This window comes from Tachypleus tridentatus, chromosome 10 (genome assembly GCF_004210375.1).
Source record: "Tachypleus tridentatus isolate NWPU-2018 chromosome 10, ASM421037v1, whole genome shotgun sequence".
NCBI lineage: Eukaryota > Metazoa > Arthropoda > Merostomata > Xiphosura > Limulidae > Tachypleus > Tachypleus tridentatus.
In genome coordinates, this window is record NC_134834.1 from 146,487,872 (window position 1) to 146,511,014 (window position 23,143).

At 35.8% G+C, this 23,143-nt stretch overlaps 1 pseudogene across 1 annotated transcript in view; it reads left to right on the forward strand.

The window, feature by feature from the left end:
• LOC143228534 (uncharacterized) overlaps positions 1 to 23,143 on the forward strand; it is a 139,623-nt pseudogene that overhangs the window by 26,771 nt on the left and 89,709 nt on the right. Inside the window, exon 2 of the transcript XR_013015347.1 lies at positions 18,661 to 19,505. The product of XR_013015347.1 is annotated as an uncharacterized LOC143228534 (transcript). The remainder of the gene's footprint in view (positions 1 to 18,660; positions 19,506 to 23,143) is intronic.

Below are 23,143 nucleotides of genomic sequence, written 5' to 3' on the forward strand. Positions count from 1 at the left end.
AAATCCCTATAAAAGTGACGGGTTCTCGGTTTCCATAGTTCAGTGTTAAGCCACCGACACACAACACAGTTACGCCAAGACTGACTGAAGCACAACGCAACAATGCCATTGGTCGATTGGAAGCAGGCGAATCTCGATCAGATGTTGCCAGAGCTGTGAATGTCCACCCCAGTACCATCACAAAGCTATGGAATCGTCACCAACAACATGGATCAACTCGTGACCGTCCATGATCTGGCAGACTTTGTGTGACCACGCCCGCACAAGATCGCTACATCCGGTTACGTCACCTTCAGGATAGGACCACCACTGCGACGTCTACTGCCTCAACCATACCAGGGCTGCGTAGGATTTCCGATCAGACCGTACGCAACCGTCTACAAGATGCAGGAATCCGACCTCGACGTACAGTCAGAAGCGTCATCCTCACCCAGCAACATCGTCAAGCACGACTGCAGTGGACTCGGGCACATCGGGTATGGCCCCATCGACGATGGAGGCATGTTTGGTTCAGCGATGATTCACGTTTTATGCTTCGTAGGCAGGATGGAAGGACCCGTGTTTACCGTCGCCGAGGTGAACGTTTTGCAGCAAACTGTGTGCAGGAAGTTGACAGATTTGGTGGTAGCAGCGTCATGATGTGGGCTGCCATCGCCTGCAATGCCAGAACAGACCTTTAGAGGGAATCTTACGGCTCAACGATACGTCGACGAGATTCTTAGGCCCCATGTGCAACCCATCATGGTGAACGTCAGTGACGTTTTTCAACATGACAACGCCCGTCCTCACACAGCCCGACTCACCACTGTCTTCTTGAGACACCACAACATCAATGTTCTTCCCTGGCCCTCCAGATCACCAGATTTAAACCCCATCGAACATCTTTGGGACGAGTTGGACCGACGTCTGCGACGGCGACAACCTCAACCGCAGACTCTACCTCAGCTTGCAGCAGCTTTGCAGGCTGAGTTTGACAGCCATTCCACAGGATGTGATTCGTCATCTCATCACTTCCATGGGCAGGAGATGCCAAGCAGTTATTGATGCTCACAGGGGGCATACTCGTTATTGACTTTGAGTGACGTTAAACTTCAACTAGTGAGCGTGGACTTCGCCTTTGCAGACTTTGGATGTTCAGCAGTGAATGTGCAAAGTTACACACATGTCATACAGAACTACCCGGAATAAACTTGTTAACAATTTGTCTCATATTTTGCCTTTTGGGTTTCTTTTTTTGAAGAGTATATATGCATTTCCAGGACGGCTTCTGGGCAAGCAGTAATAAGTATAGCATTGCTGTTTGTGATACTTATACCGATGTATTACATCTGATACGAATTTTTATTAAGTGTGAAGTCTAAGAATAATCATTCAAATGGATCACTTGAGGAAGCTAAGCTGACATAAGACTTGTGCCATGATTTTCTATGCAATTTTAACCATAGATAACGCCTATTTCACTACTGAAAGGGCCTTAAAACATTACAAAGTTATGCGCAGTTTTTAAATTCCCATCATAAGTTAAATACGGGATAACTTAAACTCATGTCTTTGTTTCTAAATAGGACAAGCAAGAACAGCAAACACGGATTTAAAATTTTAAAAAAAATATTGGTTGCTATGACTTAGTTGTCTTGGAAGCTACTTCTCAGGAAGAAAACATTTGAAGATAAGGAGCTTTTAAATGTGGTCAAGTTTGCAAAGTGCTCAACAGATGGCACTGCTTTGACTTAGAAAAATTAGATATTTATTCTTTTTCTTCATATCAAGTTAAATGACTCGTAAACACCAACTTTCTCCACACACACACACACACACACACACCATTTTGATATTTTGAAGTGTTACTGTATCGTTCAATACTGATTTTATTACAAATTTTTCGTTTTAATGTTTTCTTCGAGCTTATTACAAGTATTCGTGAAGATAGAAAGAAAAAAATTGTAAGTAATTACATCGAAATAAATCAAAATTACACTAAAATGTAACCCATCTACAACATATACCCCCACACACACACACACACACTTTTAGTGAAAGTACACCTTTTTTTTTTTTCCGCAAATTTTTAAAGGTATTTGTCTAAGGGGACTTCCATGGTGGACACAGCACAGATAGCCTGTTGTGTATGTTAGTACTTACCAACACCACTGTTTAGTGTGTAAAGATACCAAAGCTCTATTAGTTAGGTATTCACACGTCACAACTTTAGAAACCAATAAAAAACTATGCGGTTGGATGAAGTTAACTGCACTCTTTTTTTTTTTTTTTTCTGAGAAGTAGACTACCTAGTCGATTTGTGTTTGAGCAGGGGGAATGTGCAGAAAACTCACCTTATTAATACGTTAAGAACTCGTATCCTCACAGCAAAGAAACCGAAGCAGAATAGAGAAGAAAAAAAACAGCTTAGTTTACTACTTACAATTAAATATAAAATAAAATACGAGTGAAAATAATAAGAAAAACTAGCCACAACAATTACAATAAAAGAAACTGCGCCCGGATACAAAACTCAACTGTATCGAGACACAATCTTAATATTGAAATACCATAAATATCCGGAACACGAAGACGTGAAAAGAACAAATTTCAAGTGAATCTAATAGCTAAACTATGTCTATAATGTAGACTATAAATAAAACTATTACACCGAAAGTCGCCCAAAATTGCAAGTGGCGTCTCCAAACTGAACTCTTACCAAAATCTCTTGCATCCCGACATTTCGCTCAGTTTACGATAATCGTACATTCTAGCGATCACCACCGATATTTGTCATATCCGTTTTCTTTATACCTGCTTTGTTAGTTAACTGTTTTGTGTTTATCACCAGATCTACATTGTCTCCCATTAAGTCCCCTAAACCACCTATGCCCACCTTCCTCATCAGTCAGAACATTTGTTTTCTCGCAGTGAGTTGAATTGTGAATGTTAGCGTTGCAAGTCCAAACATAGCGCTATGCCACATTGGGAGACGCGACCATCAAATACATAACAGCGTAACGTCTTAAGATTACGAACCATCTATCAGTTGTTAACATGGGTGATGACTATGTTTAGGCTTGTTCTTTTTTCCACCCTTACGGTGTAAGTTTTGTAAAGAGGACCAAATAATTATTGTGCTATTGACATTGGTATTTGCTTGTCAAAAAAGGAAACTCGTGGATAATTTAAAATATATTGAGAAATAACGATATAGTCCCTTCATTTATTACTATACTGCAGAATTTGTGTAATTTTAACAGCACTTGATTAATGCTAGGTAGTTGCCAACCAAAATAATTGTTTTTGTCATTCAAGCCACTAACTACGGTAATAGTTATTATTTATTTGTAGGATTTGTGTAATTTTAACAGCACTTGATTAATGCTAGGTAGTTGCCAACCAAAATAATTGTTTTTGTCATTCAAGCCACTAACTACGGTAATAGTTATTATTTATTTGTAGGATTTGTGTAATTTTAACAGCACTTGATTAATGCTAGGTAGTTGCCAACCAAAATAATTGTTTTTGTCATTCAAGCCACTAACTACGGTAATAGTTATTATTTATTTGTAGGATTTGTGTAATTTTAACAGCACTTGATTAATGCTAGGTAGTTGCCAACCAAAATAATTGTTTTTGTCATTCAAGCCACTAACTACGGTAATAGTTATTATTTATTAATTCAGCATTAGTTACACCCTCAGGCGCAGAATCTTGAATTTCCTGTGTGCTAAAGGTGACGTAACATACATTTGGCCTGCGGTCGTAACGCGTTGTTGCGTACGTGCTTTAGGCTTTAGCGTGATATGTACGTGGTGTCATATAAATGTACGTCCTTTATGAAGTTTTCCAGGTACGTTGTTGTCTTCCTACGTAGCCTTGCGTGAATTCTACATCTTGGAACAGTTTTACAGGATCGCATCGTCATCATTAACAGAAAATATTAGCTAACTAGACATACGTAACGACGTTTGTGTTACGCAGAATATTAGAAAATAAAAACTCCGTGCTGTCCTTGTTCCATGCTGTGGATACTGTGATAGGATTTGGGTCGTTTTTCTTATAGTTGACTTTCTTCTAGGTTTGTTGCCCAATGGCTACAGTTTCTCTAAACACGAACATTCCTCCCTTCTTGAGGCTAGGTCAGTTAGAGCACTCGTAATCTGTGGGTCACGGGTTCGAATCCACTTCGCACCAAACGTGTTCGCTCTTTCAGCCGTGAGAACGTTATAATGTGATATTCAAACCTACTCGCTGTTCGTTTGCCCAAGAGTTGGTGGTGATTACCAATGTTCCCTCTATTTTCTTCAGTTCACGTGCAGCGTGATTTTTGTTTCCTCTCATGCGTACCAGTATCAAAGCAACATGCATCGCCAAGTGGTTTATTTGGGCTTTAAGCCTATCGACTGCTAGGGTCACAAGGGTCATCAACGTGTTGAGACTCTTCACCATCATCGAAGATGTGCGTGATACTTGATAGATTTTTGCGGGACTGCGCAGATTTGAGAGAACTCTAGTGTTTACAAGCTGTCTTTCCTCTGAGTCTGTCACCGCTAAATTAGGAACGGCTAGCGCAGATAGATAGCTCTCGTATTGCTTTTCGCGAAACTCAAACCATACTTCCCGAATCTATGAGTCGAGTTCATGATAAGCGGAATGCAAGTTTAATACAGTACGTGCATTATGGGTTTCTTTAGTAGGGCTAACAGCAGCCACTGTTCGATGACGTAAGCATCGTTAGAAAGTCGTCCTGTTACTTCAGCTGTACGCACGTGCGCAAATTTGTTTGTTTTGTATGTCAGTTGATAAATAAATTAGGAACATTGTCATTACAGGTGTTATGGAAGAAACTCTGACTGCAGAGGTCATAGAAGGAAACTGTTGAGGAACAAACCGAATTCGAGTGTTTACAAATTAATGAGAATCTAGTTTATATCGCGAAACTTTGCTTCAACAGAAAATTTCAAAAGATTATTTCTTTCTGTAAAATTTTATTTACAGCGAAAAGTAGTTCAGTATTGTGAAGCGACTCCCCCGTATTTACAAAGCAAGCAATCTTTCTTGCAACTTGCGGTATTCCTTGTAAATATATTTCAATACAAGTTTCTCTTGTGAGCACGAGTAAAATGTTAGGATACTTTAAACGTTCAGCAAACAATACCGTATTCTTGTCATACATTTTCAAACAAATACCAAGTTATAATTGAATATCGACCTCTTAAAAACACTACTAAGTGGATGAAATAAAACAAAAATCAAGTTTGGTAGAAACCAATTATTATTACGTAGTTTCTTTTCTAACCGGTTTTCTGTGGTCTTGTGTTATTAAAGTTGTCGACGTGACTGATCAATGTTCACCCCCTAGCGGTGGTTTGCCTTTCATTTGTTAAGTCAACATGTAAGGGCTAAAGGCGTTAAATTACGAAAGGAGATTATAGGGCTTTTTCTGGCGTGGCATTTACTACTGCTTTAGACTTTCGGTTATCCTGACGAGGAACATGCAACCTAGACTCTAACCCCGGGGGAATTCTTCGAGATTCTTTTCTCCATACTGTTTATCCGTTCGTTACTCTGTTGAAACGTGTATGTGGAAATGTTCCAACTGTCGTAATACTACTTAAAGTAGTAATTTTATTGCACGAGCTAATTTTTCTCCGTGAAGAAAGATAGATGAATAAGTCGTGGGAGAGAGAGAGAGAATGTCAAATACCGAGAATAATTAGGAAGAGATTTAGGTACTTTTCGTTAGCTGAATGAGGTACTTTTATCAAATATACGTTGAATAATTTATATTAATATCAAGATAATGGAAAGCTATCAACTTACAGCGAATTAAACATCAGTATCACTAACCAAACTTTCCTTACGTTCGGGTTTAGAAAGATTAGGATGCATTGTTTCATCATATGAGTACCCTCGCTTGTAACGTTATTTTCGGTCGTAAACCCAGTAATATCTAACGAGGCTCAGCTAGCTAGCTTAACAAATTTAGGTTAAACTAATATTCTCTTGCACTGAGTACCTCTACTAAACAAACTTTGGTCACATTGGAATTATCCAAAAGAAAATGCTGAGCCTAAAATATGAATGGTCTAAGCCTAACATATTCACAGTTGTAAATGTGAGCAACTTTTAAACTGTTAACGAATGTAACATTCTTAACCGCAAAATTACCGATGTTTGTATACATCACCAGCTTTCGAAACGTATTTAAAAAAAAAATATATATATCTATGTACCAATTTGTGGATCCAAGTTAAGAGTCTCCTAATGATAAGTAAAAGCACATTCAGTGTTGCACATTATTCCATTTTTTTCTTCGTGTTACACAAAAATGTTCAGTTCTTCACACTGACTGCTACGTTTGTCTAATATGAATAATAGGCAATATTGCTAAAGTATGTTTTAAAGCGATTATATACTTTTGTACACGTAGTTCTCACTTTTGAATAACATGTTTACAAATAGCTGTGACTAATAAATCTAACTATAGTCTTAGATCATTAAATGTACAATTTTTGCAGCCTAAGGAAACGTAGATCGCTGTTTAGGGTTCAGAACTAACCAACTCTTCTTACTTAAGAGTTCGCTTGGAACTTCAAGCAAGGTTCTTGCTCTGTTGAAAAAGTTATTCAAGGATTACTTTTATGTTAATTAGTTGTCTTTCGTCAGTTATTTTCCTCTTTCCTCATGTTCTGATGACATTAGAATAAATTGTTGGAAGTACGTCATAGGAATGCTAAAAAAGATAGTGTGAATTTTTTTTTTCTGAACGGACACGTGCAAGTATCTTTTGTTTTTTCAAAAGTTACAGCCTTGTCTGTTAAAATGCTCCTAAAGTATTTGTGAATTTGAAAGTTAGAAACAGAAGAGACGTTAAGCCTGTCACGTTAAAATTTTAGGTTTCCAAACTGTATAGTGATCACGGTGTGTAGGTGCTTGTGTATATTTTAACTAATGTGGCGCCATCTCTTGTCTAATTCGTAAGTATTACGTTTTACACGTAACTGTAATAGAATCAATTCTAGCAACTATCAGTGTCATTCATGATCAATATCTGCCGTGTTAAAAAGCTCGAGTCGTCGAAGTTGACGCCAAAGAACTCGAGCATAAAAACACGCCGGCTGTACAAAGGGGGAGAGAGAGGTGGGGTGGGGTGTAATACCAAAGACGCAAAACTAACAGCCATTAATAACTTGACTAGACGCTTCATAAACTTTGTTCCGTTTATTGAAGAATGGATGGGTAGGGTCAGACATGTGTACGGTGCGTGAACAAAGACTAATGTTAGAGTAGCTTAGTGGGAGTGGGGAGGCTTCGCTTCTGTTGCCACGAAACCTTCAATTTTCTTCCCGTTGTCTCGAAATGTTAGAATATACTCTTTGCTTTATCATCTCTTGCTTTGTAGTGATTATTTTGTGACTAGCACAGAAATAGCAGGTTTGCCTGTGTTTCGTAGAAACGCAAAAAAAAAAAAAAAATATTCAACTCGAAAACAGGCGTTTAATTTGCAGGGAATAACAAACAGCTGTCGTGGAGCCTTTGTTTAGGTTTACTTTATTTTCTGTCGGTTGTTTTCTAAATTAACTGTACAGGTTGATATGAAGATAATTCGACACTCTGTGCCCCCTTCCTCTTTATTTCTTTAATTATGTTTATGAATACAAGCCTTTTAGAAGCAATTATTACTTCCTTGATATAAACACTAGTAATGTTCTCTAAATATCCGCCAGGTGGAAAAAAAAACATTAGAAGGTTATTTTTGTACTTGGTTCAGTTGTTTGCAGAAAATAAGGGTTAGTTTTATTATGTTGCGTGGTGATATCTTCTTAATGTGTTAGCTTCCGCGTCATTTGTTTAGTTTATAAATAGAAGCTAATACCAGTAGATACATCAGTAATACTTGAATGCAGATGTTCCTTTCTAGCTACGATAATTGACAAACTGTTGACTTGGTGTTAGGAACAAGCAAATAATACACAATAAAGGCTGGAGTTTTCTGATTCTAGTACAATGTATGAAACGACAGTCACGCTTTTTTTTATTTTAAACCCTGGATGAACAAACACTCGTCGAAACTAGAACCTTTTGTATAAATAAACAATTTGGTCTTATATCAAGATTGTAAAATTTGTGTTTCTGTTTGAAAGTTGGTCTTGTTACTCCAGTCTTCATGTTGAAATCCTCAAAGAGGAAACCGAGGGGTTGTAGACGGGGAGTTATATATGTTTGGAACTGTACAGGGTGTAACAAAACGAGCCATCTGTTAACACCGTGTAAAAACTCTTGTTGCACACAGAACCATAGAAGCCGCACGTTCTAATTTGATGCCCTTCGATTACCAAAAACTGATGACCTTATTTTCAGAATCATGCACTTTTACATACATTTTTACAAGTATTGCACGTGCAGCACATTTGCCACCACAACTCCTCCTCCTCTAGTGACGTAACGCTAGAATTTGGATTTCAAGACCCGGATTGGGTGTAACTTTGTACTTAACACCTAGCAAAATATCAGCCAGATACCACACTTGACGTTGATACGTGTTAGGTTATTTGCTCCAAATAGTTGGATAAGGCACTCGACTCGTAATCCGAAGGTCCCGGGTTCGAATCCTCGTCACACCAAACACGCTCGCCCTTTCATCTGTGGGGGCGTTATAATGTGACAGTCAGTCCCATTATTCGTTGGTAAAAAAAAAAAAGCCCAAGAGCTGGCGGTAGGTGGTGATGAGTAGCTGCTTTCCCTCTAGTCTTCAGGGATATCTGCGCTAGCCGTCCCTAAAGTAGCTTTGCGCGAAATTCAAAACAAAACAAAAACCAAATAGTTGGGTGGGATAAGAAAAAAAAAACTTGTAACCATGCAATTTTTTTTCTAAAGAGAGGCATTAAGAACATAAAAATTGATAAAACTGTGTATGTGTGTAAATATATAAGAATGATCGTCTCGAACGTAATATATATTAAAAGGACCACTATGTTTAGAATGCTGGATTTTCAAATATTCTTAGTTAGTTGGAAGTATTTTACTACTTTACACAATTCTTCGGTCAACCGCTATATATTTACATGAATTTATTAAACTTAGATTTTTTTTATGTTTAATAAACAAAATATAATTTTAAACTTTTCTTGTAGGTAACCTTACAAACAATCTGTAATAGAAACATTCAAGTATCGCCTTTTAACCAAACATGAATTATCTATAGTAAATACATATTTTTCAAAATATACAAAAATGATTTTAATATAAACTAAATACGTTGAAATATATTAAAGTAAATAACTTAAACTCGTCGAGTATACTTCCACTTCTTTTCTCTTGCTTTATAATTTTTACTTTGATTGAACCTTTCTATTAATTATACTTTCTCCTATTGTTATAGAAAATTTTCCCCGTAATTTTAGACAAATTAATACAAAATATTCGTTTTAATTTATTGTTTTTGTAATTCCTAGTTATAGTTTTTACCCCTTCACGATTCCAACAGCACCTAGTGACACTTCGGAATATCTGCAGATTTATAACACGTGCTCAGCTACAAACTACCAATTCCAACAAGCTGTACAGAACTACCATCTTACCTGTGTCTGTTTAAAGTGTCGTCACAAATATTTTTAATAAGTTTATTTTGTGTTTATGACAAAAAGGAAACATCTGAAAATATGGTTCTTTCTGAAATTTAAATTTGCTCAAAAACAAACATTTAAATGTTTGCTGACATATAGCGGGCTTTTTTGGACGATGTAACATGTATGTAAATTCACCCTTATTCTTAAATTACCTTACTTAGAATAGAATTCACTACAATTTACACATTATTAAAAGCGTTGTGTTTCTATAATTAGTTATGCTGACGAAACAAATAACAGAAAAATAAATTTTCATAGGTTACATGTTAGATTTTCAAACAAATCTCAATACGTGACAGCAAATATTTTAATGAATGTATTTTAAGAACATATTTTTTAAAAAGGGGCACAATAAATTAATTTTTAAACATGAAACATTAAAACATTATTTTGGAAAATCGCTTCTTTAATTGTTTGGAATACAAAGGAAGGTAAAGTATAAATAATATTTTGCGAGTATATTTCAATGTAATTTTTATAACGGCTGCATTCTTGTTTTCACGTGTTGAAAAGTACTCCTCCCTCCTCATCAGCGACACAGACTTGTACTGCTAGAAACCGGGTTTTGATAGCTGTGGTGGGCAAGAACACAGCTAACTCTATCTATAAGTTTGTGTTTGATTATGAAACAATAACATACATTAAAAATACGTATTTAAGCTTTTATTATTATTCTGGTTGATAATTGAATGCGGTTATTGTAGATTATCTGTAAAAGCACATCCTGAAGAGTGAACTTTGAAAGCAAGAAACCGACAGTAGAAAATAATGAACATGAAAGTACTAGTTAAACTTAATAACTGGTATAACAAACCTTGACACGTACCATTAACGTTTCTATGTATTTTAACGTTAGAAACCCTTGTGATTTGCGCTGTTGTGAATTATAATAATTCGAAAATTACACAGGCCTGCGAATTTAAACTTTTTTAAAGTTTTGTTTTTAATTTCCATTATCCAGGTAGGTAGATTTCGAAAACAATATTCCTTTTTTTCCATCGTGTAAGGTTTTTCCTCTTTTACATATCGGGAAGAAAAACAACTCTTACTTAAATCAAATTTACCACAAATAATCTTTGGGTCATTTGCACAACCTCTTGTTACCATAGCGACAAATAAATAATATTGAAAAAATATCATGTAGTAGTGTGCGCACAAACAGTTACTATCCAGAAATGACATGCCATGCGACTTGTTAGCCCGACATGGCCAGGTGGTTAAGGCACTCGACTCGTAATCCGAGGGTCGCGAATTCGAATTCCCGTCACACCAAACATGCTTGCCCTTTCAGCCGTGGGGGCGTTATAATGTGACGGTCAATCCCACTATTCGTTGGTAAGAGTTGGCTGTGGTGACTAGCTGCCTTCTCTCTAGTCTTACACTGCTGAATTAGGGACAGCTAACGCAGATAGCCCTAGAGTAGCTTTGCGTGAAATTAAAAACAAACAAAGAAAAAGCGACTTGTTAACTGTTTACATATCAGCGGTGTGTTTCTCGTGGGTTCTAGAACGATCGATAAGACTATCACGTCGCGATTGGTGTAGAGAAATCTGTAGCCATTGCTTGCTAACATTTTAAACATAACAAAACGACTCGATATTAATGAAATTAAAGTATACATGACGTTTTGTGATGAAAGATCTGTACGTGATGGGGGGGGGAATGGATATCAATTTGGGATTCAACGTACAGGGATTACTGTAGAAGATGTAAACATTTCAATACAGTGAAACCATTACAGGCCTGCGTAATGGATCTAATCTATTTTTTTTTTTTTGTGAATATTAGATGATATTTTCCCAAGATCTAAGTCTAACCAGCTGGAAACTTCTCTCACTAAACCTAAGTTTTAAAATAGTTTCTTTGAACTCGAGGTAGGCCTTTGAAAGTCATGCATGCGAGTCGGATATTTTTTGTGTGTGGCGAACGATAGGATTCCAGCTGGTGAGTTCTCTGTCTTGTAATTTGTTAGTGGTTACCTTAGTTTAACAAGTGCGACAAGTGAAACGGAGAAGGAAAATGGTTGCTTGTTACAAGAGAAAACAAACGAGATGAGGTCAATAACGACACCTAGCTGCTTATGCAGAAAGTTTTATAATACGAGTATTCATAAAACAAGTAATTTGTAATACATGTGTATGTGGAGGGGGATGTCTAATGGATAAATATAAATAGTGTGTTTGTTTATTCAGTTTTGTTTTTTTTAATTTTCCCTGAAGGGGGCCGATGACTGCTTAGAGGAGTCACCTGTTTTAACGACTCGCACTTATTATACAATAGTGTGCTGTCTGCCAGTTACTTATTCAGTAGACACTAAAAATAACATCACATGGGACGCTTAACATTGCAATTTCTACTTCCGTGACGTTAGTGAAACGTGCGCATGCCATGAATCCCGAGAAGAATTATGCACTCTATAGGCTACAACACATCATGACCATAGGAAGTTCAAAAGTAAGAAATAAATATTTGTTGCTCTTAATAACACTTTACTTGCTCATTAAACGGAACACCCTTTCGGGAACCCTACACAAGTACGTCTAGTATATTTTGAATTTTGACATTTAATTACAAAGCCTTGCGATTGTCTGAACACAAATCAAACTTTCTGATGGAAAGTGTGAAAAATAGTAAATATTTTAACCTTTTTAGGAAACTAGAAGTGTCGCAGAATATAAGTTGCAAATTGCGGAGGAAGCCAGTGCATTATCATCAGACGGTCACTATGTACAAAACTTTTAAATTCCAATTCTATAAATTATTTACAGTTCGGGTGTACAGAAAAGTACATGTATCTATGGGATTAGTCCTTACTGAAAGACTACATAATAGTTTAATGTTGACTTATCAGGATGTGTTTGATGTATAGTTATTCTAGGACTATACTTAACATACACATATCCTGGTTATTACACGGCATCAAATCGACTAACCCACCAGAACTTTTATCAACTGTATAAAATCATTCAAAAGTTTGAACTATAATTAACTAACTACTTGTTATTACATCTTATAACTTTTCCTACAGAGGACCTAAAAATTAAAACTAAATAGCTAGCTACTGTTGGCTACATAATTCAAGTCCTCTATAATTACAGTTCCTTTTCGAATCTTTTAAAGGAATTGTTTTTTTTTTGTTTTTTTGCCTTTCATTAGGCTTAGCTAGTAATAACCAACAATGGCGTCTATCAGCCAACATGCTGCTTCCCTGCGCTTACAGCTTGACACAAAGATGTAACAATCCCCAGAGAAATTCCACTCGACCAGTATAACTGAGTGAAAATAAAAATGAACTAATTTAGCAAAATTCTCTCTGTGCATCTGTATTCTTTGATATCTCTGATTACCAGCCAACCAGCGTGGGTTGTGAGAGATGAGAGAAAATTAATAGGCCATGTGCTGTTCCTCTTAATATTTCGCCATTATGCTGGCAGTACTGCATGTAACTTTCGTAAAAAATAGTGTACGCATCCCAGATTAATCACAATCGTTTGATAGTCTGTTCCCGCGATTAGGTTGTCATGGAAACCTGTTTCTTTTACTCAACCTGCCATGATAATTTAAGTGACAAACTTTTTAAAGAAAAACCTAATTATCTTTCGTTCCTTAATAACAGTTTATGTTTAACAAGGGAACTATTTAGAAGTATGTATTTTATCGCGTACTTTGTAGTTTTTACGTTTTATATATATATTTTTTTTATCGTTAAGTTTTGAAATTATAATGTTTTTATATAGATGTAGGGAGCACTGATGCCACTCACAATTGATCACGTGAGCATGGTACAAGCTGTTCGGTATCACCATCTCTGTACACTTATGCTTAGTTTTATCTTGTTATGCCCGCACTGAAACAATATTTGTATTCCAAATTTTTAGAAGAGATTTGTCAAATTAACTAACCCTCTCTCTTACAGTTGTTCAAAGGGCTTGGCATGCTTTGGTTGTCACTGTTCGATTCGAAATATGCGGGTTATGGGATTAAAACCCGTCTTTAGTCTTCTCGATGGTTTACAGTTGAAAATTAGGGTCGGTGATGGATGGTCGTAGTAGCTTTGCAATTAAGACAAAATGGTTCAGCATCAGCACAATTTAATCACCGGATATATTTTTATTAACCTGTCTTAAAAGTGCCTGCTAGGTAATGTTTTCTACTTGTATTTTTACGTAAAAAATAAATTAAATATTCCAAATGATTAAGCAGCAAACAAGTTTAACAGACATTAGATGTTGGTGATATCGACATATCAAATAAGACCATTTCTCACTAAAGATTTTATTTTACGAGTAACTTTCTTAGTTATTCACTCTACAAAAAAAACCTCTGAGCCCTTTATCTCAAGTTCAACCAAACATTCGTAAATATTTATAACAGGACAATTAGTTCCAGAACTTTTCTTAACCGTAGTTAACTTGTGACCTGATGGCTTAAATCTCCTTTAGCAAAATATTTAAGTTACGTGAGTAGCATATTACTTCGTATTGGCCAAATCCCTTGGGGGGGGGGGGCGAGGTTTTCGAGTAAGTTCTAGCAATTTATCACAGGTTTACTGTAACAAAGTACACTTCAAACAGCTACCAACAATGTATATATATCGTTTTATTATTACAGATGAAGTACAGACCTCAGTTTATACGTAATGCTATCACTGACAGCTCTACATTACGTACTTCTAATGAAATTTAATCGCTATTGGATAGATACATCTTCATTTCATATAAAATATGTTTCGTGACTTGTGTTCCTAATTCGTCCGATCAGTTATTTATAGTCAGTTTTCTGTCAGTCAAAACTGTGTGTATTATTTCGCATCTGTCAGTTTTAAGTTTTTCATACGTTTCAACTAGTGTGGAGAAAATTGTGAATCTCCGCTTAAAATAAACATGAAGAAATAATAATTAAAATCACGAGTTTGTGTAAATTTTCGTCATTATCTTCGTTACCTTGAAATAATTAGAATTTCGAGTTTTAGTACAATTACACAAAGTAGAAAATTAGCTTATTAAAGAATACTTGAACAAAACTTTGGGTGTTTAAAACAAACTTGCTAAATTCATAGATCCACAGTTCCTGTGCTGTCATACAATACTTTACAATTCTAGCATTAATAATTTCGTTTATTGTTACTTGGGTCAGACGAAATTCAGTAAGCGTGCTAGGACTGTGGATCTGAATATTCGTGGCTCGCATCCCGTTGCCCACAAAACACCCCCAATACTTTTGGGGTCTTGAATGCGTTAAGTGTGACAGTTAAAGTCCGCTCTTTGAGTAGCTCAAGCGTCAGCGTCCTCTATGGTATATCAATTCCCCACCAGGGTTGGCTAATGCTTTGCGCAATTTCGAAACCAATATTCACTTCTCACCACCAGACCACTAAATTTAGCCAACTTTGGGTGATGTATAAAATAAAACAATTATAATAAAGTTCGATTTTTTTTAATAAACAGCATTAAAATTATAAAAAAAGACTGCCAGTGCATTATAAAGTCCGAAAATTTACAAATGCTTTGAAGTTTAGAACAGAAAGGAATATTTTTACTGCACTTTAAGAATCATTAAAGGTATTTTTTTTTTATATGAACCATCAACTAATTACGTTAGTTAACTCCTTCCACAAAGTAGCTCATGCATACCAATTTATCTCTGTGAATCAACCAACCATTTATTTGTAGGAATTGTAATTGGGTTATTAGTTCCAGACTATTCTTGAATTTAGTTCCGTTCTTACTGGTGATAACAGTTTAATGCCACCAGGTTCAACCTATATGGTGAGAAATTGCTGTCCGGGTTCTAACGCGTAAAATGTGTCAGCATTATGGATACAAGCGTGTGAACTTTGCTTAAAAGCTTCATATGTTGAGGCAAATCTCTGATAAGCGTTTGTTCTAAAATATTGTTAGAAAACTCAAAGCGTTTGATTTTTAGTTGATCATTCTGTATCATTCTGCTTTGTCGGCTGCTTTCAAATATAAAACGTGTTTTCAAAATATAATTCCAAAACGACCAATTTCGACGAAGTTTTATTGGCACAAAGGCCGTACTAATTTCAAAAAGCTATGCTAGAGCTTGGTTAAAGTATCCTTTAGGAACTTTAGGGTTAAAGGTGTGTATACTGGGAACATTTAGAAACACAATCTGTATAAATATAACAGCACCTACTGCACGTTCTATGTTCATCCAACTCCTTCACAGGGTGTAAATGGATCTTCAGCAAAATTTGTTTAGAGATTCATTAGATCGATGTGGGTGTACTTAAAAAAATTTCACTTTTTGCATTTTTTCTCTTTGGTGTCATGGACGTTTTTTTACCACTACTTCTTCCCTGTTGATGGATCTTCACCAAATTTGGCATGAAGGTTTGTTGGGCCTATGCGGAGATGCATGTAGACTTATGGTTTCTTATTTTGTGTTTTACAGCCTTTATGTGTTTTTTTATAGTTTTATATAGAAGGGAAGCAACTTTTCAGAAACGCGTAACTTCAATAAATTTTCATACAAAATAATAAAAAGAATCGTTTTACAGGAGTGATTTTGAAAGGCAGACCTTTCTTCAAGTTGTCATTACTCGTGACTTTACGTGACTTCTGTCTGGGCGTCAGGTGCTGCAGCTCGTGTATGAATAATACAAGTTGTGTATGTAGATATTCGTAGTTTTTCACAAAAAATAATAGAACAAAGTAACAAGATAGTAAATGTAAAACAGTAACGAGTGCAGTATGGGTCGTAATTCTGTTTCATGTGAGCCACAGGCAAGGTGAGGAACAGCGTTTCGTTGTTGTGGATTTTATTGAGGGGGGAAGGTCAATCATCTGTTGGTCCCCACTGTGATACTCCCTTTTACTACAAAAGGGAGTTCCGCTTTTTTCATATTCCCAGTTTAAACACTGAGCCCCCACCTGTTGACTAAATGGTTAAAGCGCTCGACTCGCAATCCGAGAGTCGTAGGTTCCAAACCCATCATCAAACACGCTCGTCTTTTCACGCATGGGGCCTAGTTTCGTTTTCCGTTTTTGAGAGTAGATCAAGAGTTAGTAGCGGGTGGTGTTAATTAGTGCATCGGTACTAAATCAAGAACAACTAGCGAAGATATCCCTCGTGGAGCTTTGCGCGAAATTGAAACTACAACTATTAGGGCCAAGGGACGAGAAACGTCTTGGCTCGAACTGCAAGTAACTGCCGTGTTAGGATAGAATACAAATAGATACCTGTTTTAATTCCAAGCCTAGAAATGTCTGCGTGTATAAATTGTTTTAGGTTTACTTGAAGCGGTGCACCATCGTAAATACAGTAAAAAAAAAAAAAAATCTAAATGGTACAAGTTTGAAACAAAATTGAATGTAACACTTGAATAGGAAGTGAAGAAGCTAACGTAGGCCAAACTTAGCGGATTGTTGTCGAAATGATCGAACTTAATCAAATCGAAACTGACTGGAAGTTATCCGAGATCTTACTCTCGGTGTAATGTTCGCTGCGTGTAACTAAAGCTGATATTGAGAACTATGGTATGTGATGGGAAACAGTGAAAGATTAGTCGTAGGAACAAGGTTTGACCAGTTTTGAAATGACCACGATGGTAAGTTTTTTATCCCATTCTTAAGTTGGAATGCTCATATGGAAAAAAAAAAGTTTTAAAACTGTTTCTGTATATAAAATGACCACACTGACCAATATTCAAGTCAGACTAACTTTTACTTATGTGATTTACGCGTGTTTGTCTTGCGACGTGTCATGGTTTTATTTGAAATTGAAATGCCTTAATCGACAAACACACATGATCCTTACCATAAGGAACGAATTGAATCTACAGATATATAACTGATTGAATGTATTGCATGTTCAAGCGAAGGTTAAAATCAATGAATTACCAATGGAATTACCTCTATTATCTTCACTTTATCTCCACCAATACTCATTTACTTGTTGTTGTTGCTTTTAACAAACAGTATTTAATAAATAAATTTTAAAACCCACGGAAGTATCCACAGTTTTTTCATTCTCAGCTTTTTCTTTAAGAAATATTTCTACCATGTTTGATTTCGATGTGTATGTATGTATGTATCCTTAAAGGTTTAAATGTTTTAAAAACATTAATGATTCATGTACGTATGACTGAACCATCTTTGCTTCTATTGATCGTACAAAGATTTTCATTTCCCTTGTTGTACATAATTTATGACTGACTCAGTGTCGAATGTTGTATTGTTCGTTATAAAATAACTGTTGCTAGGAGAATAAAATATAACATAATTGCACGTGAAATAAACCGTATGAATAATTCTAAGTTTGGTTTGCAGCCTTAGCTTATGCGGTGATGGCTTCCGTGCATTGGTTGAGAGTGCTTTCTAATGATTGTTTGCTAGTGTATTTAATTTCAGGGCCTGGTTACGATATCATCTCTATAACACTGAAAGAACCGAGTTTGTTTTATTCACGAAATTGTTACCATGATTGCTTATAAATATCCTTGTTGGAAGTGTTAACTGCAAACCATTGCAACGTACTCATTTACATATAATCGTGTACAGTTTTTTTTTTTTTTTTACAACTTCAAAGCAGTACTGGTTATATTAAGGCTACAATGGAGAATGTGTGTGTGTGTGTGTGTATTAAAGAAAACAGCAATTAAAATAGTAATATACACTTTATATTAGTGCAAGTTCGTGTTGTGTATGCACCAGTTTCTTCACTGACTTTTTATATCGAAGTTAAGTGTGTTGTTACACATACTGGGTTTTTTTGTTCTCTGCCCACCCAGGGAATTGAAACCCGATTTTTAGCGTCATAAGCCCATCACAAAATGACGTTTGAACCACCCAGGGTGGACTAGTATCCATGTAGAAGTATGAGAATCATTTACGAAGTAATTAATGTATACCATTCTGCATTTAGTCTGTAACATCTTTGTTATTGGTCTTTTGTTCTAACTGTAACATCTTTGTTTCATTTTATTTTCCTTTTTTACAGCGAATGTTAGCTCAAGTACGTAGCTGTAAGAATAAATATAATATGTAACCATAAGGAATAATAATTCTTTTTTTTACAGGGGTTTAAAGTATTAGCGCCATCTGGTGTTCATCACGATGAGGGGTGTGACTTTTTACCTGAACAGAAAATCGTCTTGAATTTAATCTTCCCCTCTCCCCACCCTACCCAACAAACAGATGTGTCCTCTGGGCAGTGTTCAGCAACTGTTCGTCACCATGACAACGGCTTCGCTTCCGTACCTAGTGTTGCTGAATGAATTAGTTGAAGACAGACCCGTAAACGACGGCACGGACAGAAACGTTGTGAGATTATAAAGTAACGTCTCGAAATCGGTGTTGGAGTGGCGCTTCTGTTTATTCGCACGGCGCAAAGACTTAAAGAACCGATATTTTTTTTATTTCTTATTATATCAATCTTTTTTTTTTAACCGTTATCATCTTTCGAAAAGACAGCGTAAAATGAAGAGTTAACCTGTTTTTATCGTACGATAACTAGGGTGTCGTGCTTCTGGGTGGTGTGTCATGGCGGAAGTCGAAAACGGACCTTTAAATGAAAGTAAATCCGTAAAGTGCGAAGTGAAATGTAATGTGGACAACTTCAAATCAGCGATGGTTGTAAAGGAAGGGAGAATTGGAGACGGACAGGATAAGGACTTGAGGAATACGTCCGGAAAGAAAGAAAACAAAGAGAAAGAAAGAAGCAGCCCCCGGAAGTCAAGAAGGTCTAAACTTTATACGAGACTCTCTTTACCTCCTGTTCCAGTAGGTTGTGAGGCTGAAGAAGTCGTGTGCAGCGCCTCCTTTCGACGAAGTGGTGTAGTGCGTGGACGTTTAGTCAAATCATCACGTGGCGAGATTCTGAATTATTTTTGTTATTACACTCGTATGGATTATAAGTCCGGAGGTAAGTACAGTGGTTAAATCATAGACTACTTAACATTTTAATTCCATGAATAGTAAACCAAAGAACAACCAAGGACAGAAAAATGTTATTGTTATACAGAAATACGCTGTAGTTTTATTTAGCAAACTTGTGTATATGCTTACAACTTGTCAATCCTAAACCGATTTCTACCAAACTTAGCATACATAGTGTCTTCCTTGGAGTTACTCAGAGGAGATTTGTCGAATTTCTTTCCCCTTTTGTCACCCCTTTCCCTCCCCTGTTTAAATAAGCCCGTCAGCTAGTTTTCTTTTTAATTTAATAAGGTAACTTGTGTAAATATTATGAGAAAGAGGCAGCGAGTCTGATTTCTTGAGATTTCTGGTGTACGTATTTAACCTCAGTACGTTTAAATGCTTACAATGCTAAAAACTGGGTCTCGATACCCGTGGTAAGCACAGCATAGATAGCCAATTGGGTTTATTTTAAAATTATTAAACTTAAAAAGGAATATTTTCTCTTTCTCTCTGAGCTTTTTAATCAGATCCAGTTTATTGATTTCGGAGCTTCCGGTGTATATGAAATCCATTCTGATTATCATGGTTCATCTGTATTTCGGTGTGTTATCTTTAACTCACACTTTGGAGACTATCAAGTAAGCTTAAATGATATGTTTTTCTTTCATTCTAAATGTGTAAAAATATTATAGAAAAACACAAAGAATGAAAGTAAAGAGGATTATATTTTTTGCGGGGAAAAAAAACGTTAACTTATTTGAAACATTAAAAGCGGTCTGGTTGTTATGGAAATAAAATTCTGAAATTTTTCCTCACCAGGTTGGTAATTTTTAAATTAAAGCGCTTCCATTTTGCGACTGATGACAACGAAAATGCCTATTATTGTAACCCAAATATAGCAATCACTCTAGTGGCGATTATCGTAACCAATATACAGCTTTTACTCCTCGTGTTGAATATCGTAACTAATATACAACTATTATGCCTAGAGGCGATCAGTGTCATCAAAATACAGCGATCACCCTAGTAGCTATTACTGTAACCCAGATACTTGTTTTATCTGAATGCGGGAGAAAAAGACGCACACAACATTTACATTTTATGTGAATAAAAAGGTATTGTATATTTTTATTGGTAGTTATAACAATTTGTGTGTATCAATAATAAAGATGAAAATACAACAGAATGCTCCAACAGAGAAGATAGATTGTTTAAGAAACGTAACTTTCTGCTCTGCTATAAAATATAAATCCACAGTACAACTTATAAAATGAAACTGCTTAATAGTGGACTACAAAACGAGTCGATAGTGGTTTTACTTTCAGACATTTGATTTTCGAATTTATCGATCGGTACATATAAAAAAAAAAAAAAACGCGCACAAATTAAATACATTTTATACTTTAAGAAATAATTATTACATAGAGACATTTCACATGTTTCGTATTTCAGTTTAAGTATAAGCACATGTTTTGGACGCAGTTTTCTTTGTAACAGGGATGTTGTTTGTGGTCTTTTTACGCGTGAACTGCTGGTTATGAAAGTTGAAATATAGACATATAACGATTCTGTATAGTTGTATCATATATTTGAACCCCCATTCCCTCCACCACACAGTATTGATTTTTTTATAGAGTAACTATTTGAATTTATTTGGTACCAACATCACACTGGCACTAGTTTTGTTTCGTGTCGTTTTTCAAGTCGTCTTAGTGTACACGTTATGTTTGACGTATCATGTATATTAACAAATCTAGTGAATTACATATTACTTATTCCATTATATCGGTTTACTTCTTGGTCACTTTTATTAACTGTTTGAAGAAACGATATTGATTTACGTCGTTTCCATTTATCAATACGATAAATTGTAATGACGTTTTTTGTTTGTTTTTACTTTATATATACTATGATTATGAACAATCAACCAAGAGCACTGCTAAAAATATGTATTTTGTTGTAACTTAGAGTGTGATTGATAAAATTCATGATTTTTCGCCAGGTTTACGAGACAAGTACTGTGGTCTTACACCTTGTTTTTTGCCGCCTTGTGCTCTATTTGTCTGTATTTTTTGAAAACTAGTCTTATTTCCTCGTACTCAAAACTTGCGCTCTAACGTGCTTCAGCTAATGGGTTAACCCCTGTTCACATTCAAAAGAGCACTTGTGCTGTACACACGTGTATGAATGTTTCAGTTTTATTTAAAAAAAAAAGTATCCTTTACTCACCTGAATTCCACGTGTAAGTAGTAATGGAGACGTTTATTGCAGTAGTACTAGTTGTATTTCTCCGAGAACAGAGAAATGTCCTCTGGTATTTTCAAGGTCGTAGCTTTGGCGGTATAATTATTGTCGTCACATAACGAAAGATACCATCTTTAAGTTGCGAATAATAAAAAATGGTTGAATGTTTATTTTCAAGGTATTTCTGGAATACACTTCATAAAAAAGTGTAAAATGAATTAGATGTATGGTTATGCCAAAATATTTTTGTTGAATGAGGACATCGTTTTCTATTCGGGTACCGTCCATGAAGACCCAACCCTTGTTCTTAAGCGTAAAACTATGTAATTAGTTATTTAAACTATTACCCAACTCGAGTAGGAAAACCCAAGTTTTAGCATTATAAACTCCCCAGTCTTTCCGCTGAGGAATGACGAAGTTTGGATGAATTTTGGAAAGGAAACGTTTTTAAACGTGTTCACAGTGTACCATATTGTATATTTTATTACTCTTCGTTCAAGAGGTATTTTTACTCAAGTGAAGCGCAGATCGCCCTCGTGTAGCTTTGCGCGAAATTCAAACCAAACCAGTACTCAATTGAAACTAAGCCTAAAACACGGGGACCGGTACTGTCGTTTGCCAAACGTAATGTGACATTAGTTAGGCCTAACTTTTAATGATCGTGCATATGTTAACTTAAGTGAGCTGTGTTTGAGACCCAATTATGTATTGTAATATGAAGTTGCATAATTAAACAGCACTCGCCGAAAATGACCACCGCCAGTCCGTTAAGTAGAAAGAACGTGTTTCTTCTTAAACCTACCTACCTTTATCTTTAACGTTAAAAAACGCGTTCGATATTGAATATCCGAATTTTTTCTTGCAAAGTATGAGCTCTTCAGAAAGCCTGTGTTTAAAAAACGTATTGCATTAATTTCTAGTTTCTAAAGAAACAAAAAGCAGGAGAATCATCTGAGTTTGTAAATACGTTGTAATGAATGAATATCCTTTACAGTATTCTAAAGCCAGTTTAAAAAAAAATAAAGCAGATACTAATCAATTAAACTAGTGATTTCAATTAATTAACATGTGATTGATGAAGCCCACTACCAAGTCTTTCACAGAGGGATCTAAAGAGAAACAGGATGTCAGTTAAGTTAACCCAGCATGTGTAAATACGTCGCGTTATTTAACTGTCAGTAACTTTGTAATAGTTTTAAAATACGCATATTTAAATGAAGTGCACATTTGAGAGCTTTTGGCGTAAATTTTTCAGAGTACGTGGTAGAAAGTAGAGGTCTCGATTAGCTCCATAATAAACAAATTAATAAAAAAAATCAATTTTAATTTCTATAACATATTGCAACATATAATCTATACAAGGGGCTCTCTGCGCTATGTCCACCACAAAGAATTGAA